At 32.4% G+C, this 6000-nt stretch overlaps 1 protein-coding gene and 1 long non-coding RNA gene across 3 annotated transcripts in view; one reads left to right on the top strand and one right to left on the bottom strand.

The window, feature by feature from the left end:
* The window catches only part of LOC125503385, a 13501-nt gene extending 7513 nt beyond the window's left edge, over positions 1–5988 (bottom strand). Inside the window, exon 1 of the long non-coding RNA XR_007280806.1 lies at positions 5697–5988. This is a non-coding gene — a long non-coding RNA (uncharacterized LOC125503385). The remainder of the gene's footprint in view (positions 1–5696) is intronic.
* Positions 1386–6000, top strand: part of LOC109537841 (protein yippee-like 2) — a 93917-nt gene continuing 89302 nt past the window's right edge. For both annotated transcript variants that reach the window (XM_019904760.2, XM_019904758.2), the window contains exon 1: positions 1386–1569. The gene's annotated coding sequence lies outside the window, so the exon portion shown is untranslated. The remainder of the gene's footprint in view (positions 1570–6000) is intronic.

Below are 6000 nucleotides of genomic sequence, written 5' to 3'. Positions count from 1 at the left end.
ATTTTGATAACACAAAAATACTGATTAACGAGAGTAATTATAATAAGAGAAGAGTCCGTGAAATGATACAGATTAAAAAACATAACAATGCTATGAATTTCAGATCGTATACCGACAATCTTAGCTCAGTATATCATACATTAATTAAATCAAATAAACATAGAATATTAACTAACACGCGGTATATTGAAGAACTTTGCAAACCAAAAATTATATCCTCAGAATGCAAAGAAAAATAGCTGAAAGTAAAAGAAATCAATATAAACAGTATTTTATTCGCTTTGTGTCCAAAATGGACAAAATTAATACTCCAAATGTATGCCAAGGCTTAAAGCAGCAACAACGCTGCACATGTAAGTAAAAATATTTAAGTATCTGAACAAAGAATTCTAGTCTCTTCCCAAATTTGATTGTCCTGACTAATCACCTGTTAGGCCTAATTAATTTTAGAATGTTTTAAAGTATTGCAATTGTGATGTATTTTAATGTGTGATATGATGAGGCTATGGACGAACTGTGATTGTTTTTTAAATTAATGAAATTTTTTTTAAATATCTGTTATTTTAGAAAAACTGATGATGGTGGAAAAATACACCGAAACGTATTTTAATTGATAAATAGAGCCAATAAATGACTGAAACCCAGGAATTAATTTTGATTTGGAATTGAAACACAGTCAGGAAAGTATATACAATTAAAAATAAGTTAAATTTTTCATAACTCCTTTTTTATAAGAGATGCAAAACTCATTTTTTGCACATTGAGACATGGCACCTTTGGCTACAACAAGCTAAAGTTATATTCAAATTGATTGACCTAAATAGGCGGAACAACGAATTATTTCCAAGCCTGCACCTGTCATTTTTTTGGAAAAATGTATATTATTCCACAACGGTTGAAATTTCGTACCCAGTTCATTTAACAGAATGACTCAAAAATCCGACCGAGAATCCAAAAATGTAATAATATACAGGGTGTTCCATTACAAATAAGCGAGTAAGTACCGCTTAGCCCCAACATCGTTACCTTGTATTGAAAGTTTCAGAATTCTGGTAGTTTCTGTTTGGCGAATACTTCTACTGTAAGGTCCCAAAGATGGACCCTGTATAGATCCAGCCGTACTTTGCAATGTTTTACCGTTTGCCCTATACAATACAGTGAGCACTAGAAAAGTTGCGCATAGTGGCGATTGAACGCTGAAGAACCTTCCTCTAAGCGGCAGGAACCAAAAATTGCAAAAACTAGTGTTTAAACAATTTGAATGGCCTTCGTGAAAATATGTAATTTTAATTAAATTTGAAATCCTGCAGTTGTGGCCTTATTTGAAGCGATATAGTAGGCCCATGAAGTGCTGCCTCCACGTTCAGATCGGCAGCGAACGGAAACCGTTGCAATACAGGACTCAGTGTTTCCATGTTGTTGGCCATATGAATGCGATTCCTGCTGCTCAGTGCAATCCAGTATTGTGCCACTGGTTTTTAGTGATAATTTCAAGAACTATCCGGTGATAACAGCAAATAACAGTGAACAATTCCATTGGCAATTTGTCCGTTTCGAAGGATTTTCGCGGTAAGTTTTAGCGAATTTTAATTGCGTACTTTTCTTTGTTTGTGTCTTTTGTGTATCTACGTGCCATTTACCCCGTAACGTCACTATGACAATAACCTGGCAGGGTGCATTTCCATTGTTTATTCATTAAACTAGCCCCTGATCGCAGTCAAACTGCTGAATCTTAATTGGAAAATTAACAATTTCATGGGGAAATTGAACATTTTCTTGTTATTGACCTGACAGCTGATTTAGATTTTCCCCATTGGCTGCTAAATTGTTCCTAATTCTTTTGCAAATCAATAAACTGATTGCCTGGTAAAAGAATGCCAAAGTGTAAAATGTTGTCATCGATTCCTCATGTTGTAATAGTGAAGTACAAAATTAAAATCCTTTATTATTATTGAAGTCAGCTGTTGGCGTTCTCATGTAAAGCTCGCGTTACGGCATGCAATCTCTCGTCTTTGTTTCTTCCAAACCAGCGAGTTTATTAAGGCGAGATGCACAACCAGCAGGAGTTTGTTTCCATGATTTGTTCGGCGTCAAATGGAAAGTGGAGGTAGACGTAGAGGAACAAACACTGATTCATTTCCGCATCTTGACTTCCGATGTTTATTTACAATTTGATTATTGTTATGTGAATGTTGTTAACCATTTGGCATTTGGGACGAATTTTATCATTGGTTATGTATAGGACGATTTATTATTCGATAGTAAATTTATTACCGTAAAAAACCTTAACTAAAATTGAATGTTATATAAATTCTTATTCAAATAAATTCTCAGTTTTTTGGATTCCTGTTAATCATGTTGGATTCTACTGAGGTTACTACCGGTATATTTTCAAATTTACCACTGACTTGGTTTGGCGTCTTATGACAATACTGTGCTGTTCATTATAAAAAGAATATATTTATTTACACTTTAATACGACAACTTTTGCAAGAATAAACCTTGCATCGGTTAGAATTATTTCCAAATTGGTTCTTTTCATGTTCTAAAATTGTTTAGACAAATGCTTGCATGTCATGGACGTTTTTAATAGAAATTTTGCAACTTTTTGGGTTTTTCCCAAGTCTCATCAGAAAAGTGGGAAAAAGCGAAATACGTTAATGAAGTTTTTGCAATCTTAAACAGTTAAATAAATATTTTCATTACTTAAAACTATTTTGAAAATAAACGTTATTAAAGAACACAACGTTATTTGCACATTAGTTTCGATTTGTTTCCTTTTAGCTCATGTGCTTCATTAGGAATTAAATTGTTCTGTTCGTCTCTGAGTTAGCTTAATAATTAATAGCTGCTTGTTGGCAGAATAGCATAATGAAAGTATTGTTTTCGGATGTCCATATCAAAGAAGGAGAAGAAAGATGAAGCATCAGTAAAAAGACTTACATAATTATAAATATAAATCACATTCCTAGATAATAGATGTTGTTGCCACATGTTTAAAACGTTTAGAAAGGTGCAAATTTCTTGAGTTAAATTATTCTCATTCAATTTAATGAGGAGACTTTTAATTAGTGTTGTCCTAAATTTATAAAATTCTTTAACTTTCAACAAATAAATACAATTCTTGGAATTGTTCATACGAACTTGAATACATTTTGCTTTTAAAGTCTACCAGCTTGGGCTAAAAGTCTGATAAGGCTAATGGAAAACAAGCCAGTCTTTTGTTATTTCGGAATTTTCGAAATACATATAATATGTAGGTAATTGAAAATACATCCCCTCGTCCTTATTAGACTTTTCTGGCAAAACCATTAATGTACACTTTTTTTTTAATTACTAAATTTGCCACATATTATGAAGCAAAAGGAACAGCTTCAACTACATAATATAAAATTTGAAAATGTTTCATTACATTTAGTTCATTATTTTATATATTTTAAACAATTAGTTGTTTGTTTTTATAATTTTTATTAGGAAATATTCTACAAATCATCGTGTTTCCTTTTTGACTCTGAACGCAACGTTTAGTTTTTCAGCTTATTATATTTTAATTTACTGTTAGTTTTCTTATGCTTCTGAAGACTTGTTTTTGTGACCATTCATCAGAAGTCCATTTCAGTTTGGGTGGACAACCTTTGATCGTTAAAGATCTACTAAAATCTTCGAAAATTTGATTACATATGTTCATTTCTATGAAAAATAGGATGAAACTAAGTAGTGCTTTTGGCTTTTTTCAGTTTTCTCAAAGTCATGAATAAACCAAGCAACATATTTGATTCAGATTAGCTTGAGCTAGTTGGCAGATTGTTTGGAAAACAAAATATGTTTTTTTATTATTATATTTTCAACACGATAGTGCACCTTCACACAACTCACGAGTTGAATATGAAGATGCCAAAAAGTGCCTGGACGTAAACGGAAGTCAATTTGAACATTTAATTTAAACGATTCATTATTGTTTTGTGCTTTGGGTGATAATATAGTTCTTGTTTCCATAACCTACTACACATTTTTTATCTTCTTTTGAAGTTTTACGGCAACAAAAGGAGAAAAACATACAAACAATTATATCGTTAAATTCAGAAAAAAATAAGGATTTCAAAAGGCCCACAGCCAACTATGATTACTATTTAAAAACCATAAGTTAATTTTTTATCTCGTAAATCAAGTTGACGAGTGCTGGTTTATTGGATTCAACGCAAAAAGTTGTACTAGGGGCAGTTTTAACTTTTTTTCTAAGTTTCTCTAAGCAGTTTACGTAATAAGTGATAATTAAAAAAGTGTTGAATTCTTGTATTTTCAGGATATTTCAGGAACCAAGTCGGGTACTTAAATCTTGAAAACGGTAATGAATAGGCAATCGAATTTTGCCCAATTTTGCCCATTTGACAGAGTCTCTATCTTTAAAAATATAGAAGTTACCCATACAAAGATTCAGAAAATGGCCACCCTGTATATTAAACAAATTAACAAATAAGTACAAAATAAAGAAAAATGCAAACAGTATATGTACTTGCCCGCATTCTAAAACGGAGATTCTATTTAAAAAATATAACAGTAATATATTTTACGGAGGAAGAAAAGCTTTTGGGTTTCACTAAGTCAACTTTCACTACAGAGAACTCCCACTGAGTAATAAATTAGCTGTTTCCGCGTTGGAAGAAAAGCTTTTTATATTTTTTTAACCATTTGAACCCAGGCCTATTAAATTAGAATTTTTCTGCCACTAAAGTAGAATTAGGCTATAAAAAGCGATGTCAATCCCACAATATTTGACTGAGAATGCAAATCAGCAACAAACTTTCCATATAACATACATGTATTCGCCTTGCTTAAATAATTATTTTAGGCAAACAGAACTTAGAAAACCAACTATTTGGGATTTTTATTCCGTTCTTGAATTGAACAATGCCTGGGCGTGTAAGGATTTCTAGTCTCAATTTTTCAATCAAAAGAAATAAAGTGAAAGACATTTTTCGGTAGACAAAAACTCATAAATTGAACGCTGACTTATCAATGCTCTCACACGTTTTATAATCATCATACATATATGGATTATCCGAATGTCTAGTCTTAACGATTCCAAATGCAGACAGCTTTAAAGGCGTCGTTTCCGGGTTAGAGATAAAACATTCTACACGTTCCTAAATACTTTGTAACTTTGTTTGCTTCGATTGAACTATAATTCCAAGTTGCTGAAATCCAATTAAAATTTACTCCTGTTAAAATACAAATTGTTTCCTTGGCACCTTCTAGTATTTACAGCTGTTTACTGAGCTGGAGCCAAAGAAAATTGCAAAAATGCCGACACGTTTAGCGAATTATCAGAAGTTACGCAAAAGTCTTCACAACTATTATATTGAATTAAATATGATAATATAATGACAAAAGAGCTAACAAAAGGCAAAGACTCGGACGTTGATAATTAAAAAGTTCTCTCAGGGAAGAACATTTTGTTCTTGATAAATTTATTGGTCAAAATCATGGAGAAATTGAGCTGAAAATCATTTAAGCCAAAGGAAATTTCAAATTGAAACTGTCTACTCAATAAATAAAATAATGACCGTTTCACTTCACTTCCTCTTAAGCTTTGACTTAAAGTTTTAATCATTGTCAGCCTTTTCTTATCAGTTTTCTATTTCCACGAGCAATTTCCGTGAATCCAAGTGCCCTAGTTTTCAAGCACCTCTACTAACCTTTGCTAAGATTAGACCAACAAATAGCCTTACTATTCATAGACTATGTCCTTTCTTTAATGTTCTTCCCTTGATACCGCTGTTCCAATATTTCAATAGAAAACATACCGCACAAATTTCCCTTAGGAAATTTCACTCGATGAAAGTGGAAAAGTGAAGCAAGCAGTCGATAATGTACAAAGTTGTCGCACAATGGGAGAGGAATTTGCTTTCCAGCTCGATTTTCAGCATCTACAAAGCCGACCTATTTAGAATTTACTTTCTGGTTTGTTTCTTTCCACTGGCAACGTGCTAAGGAAATAGT

Source organism: Dendroctonus ponderosae, unplaced genomic scaffold (genome assembly GCF_020466585.1).
Source record: "Dendroctonus ponderosae isolate FM_Combo_2020 unplaced genomic scaffold, Dpon_F_20191213v2 Dpon_F_20191213_2, whole genome shotgun sequence".
NCBI classification, from domain to species: domain Eukaryota; kingdom Metazoa; phylum Arthropoda; class Insecta; order Coleoptera; family Curculionidae; genus Dendroctonus; species Dendroctonus ponderosae.
This window is presented reverse-complemented; position numbering and strand designations above follow the sequence as displayed.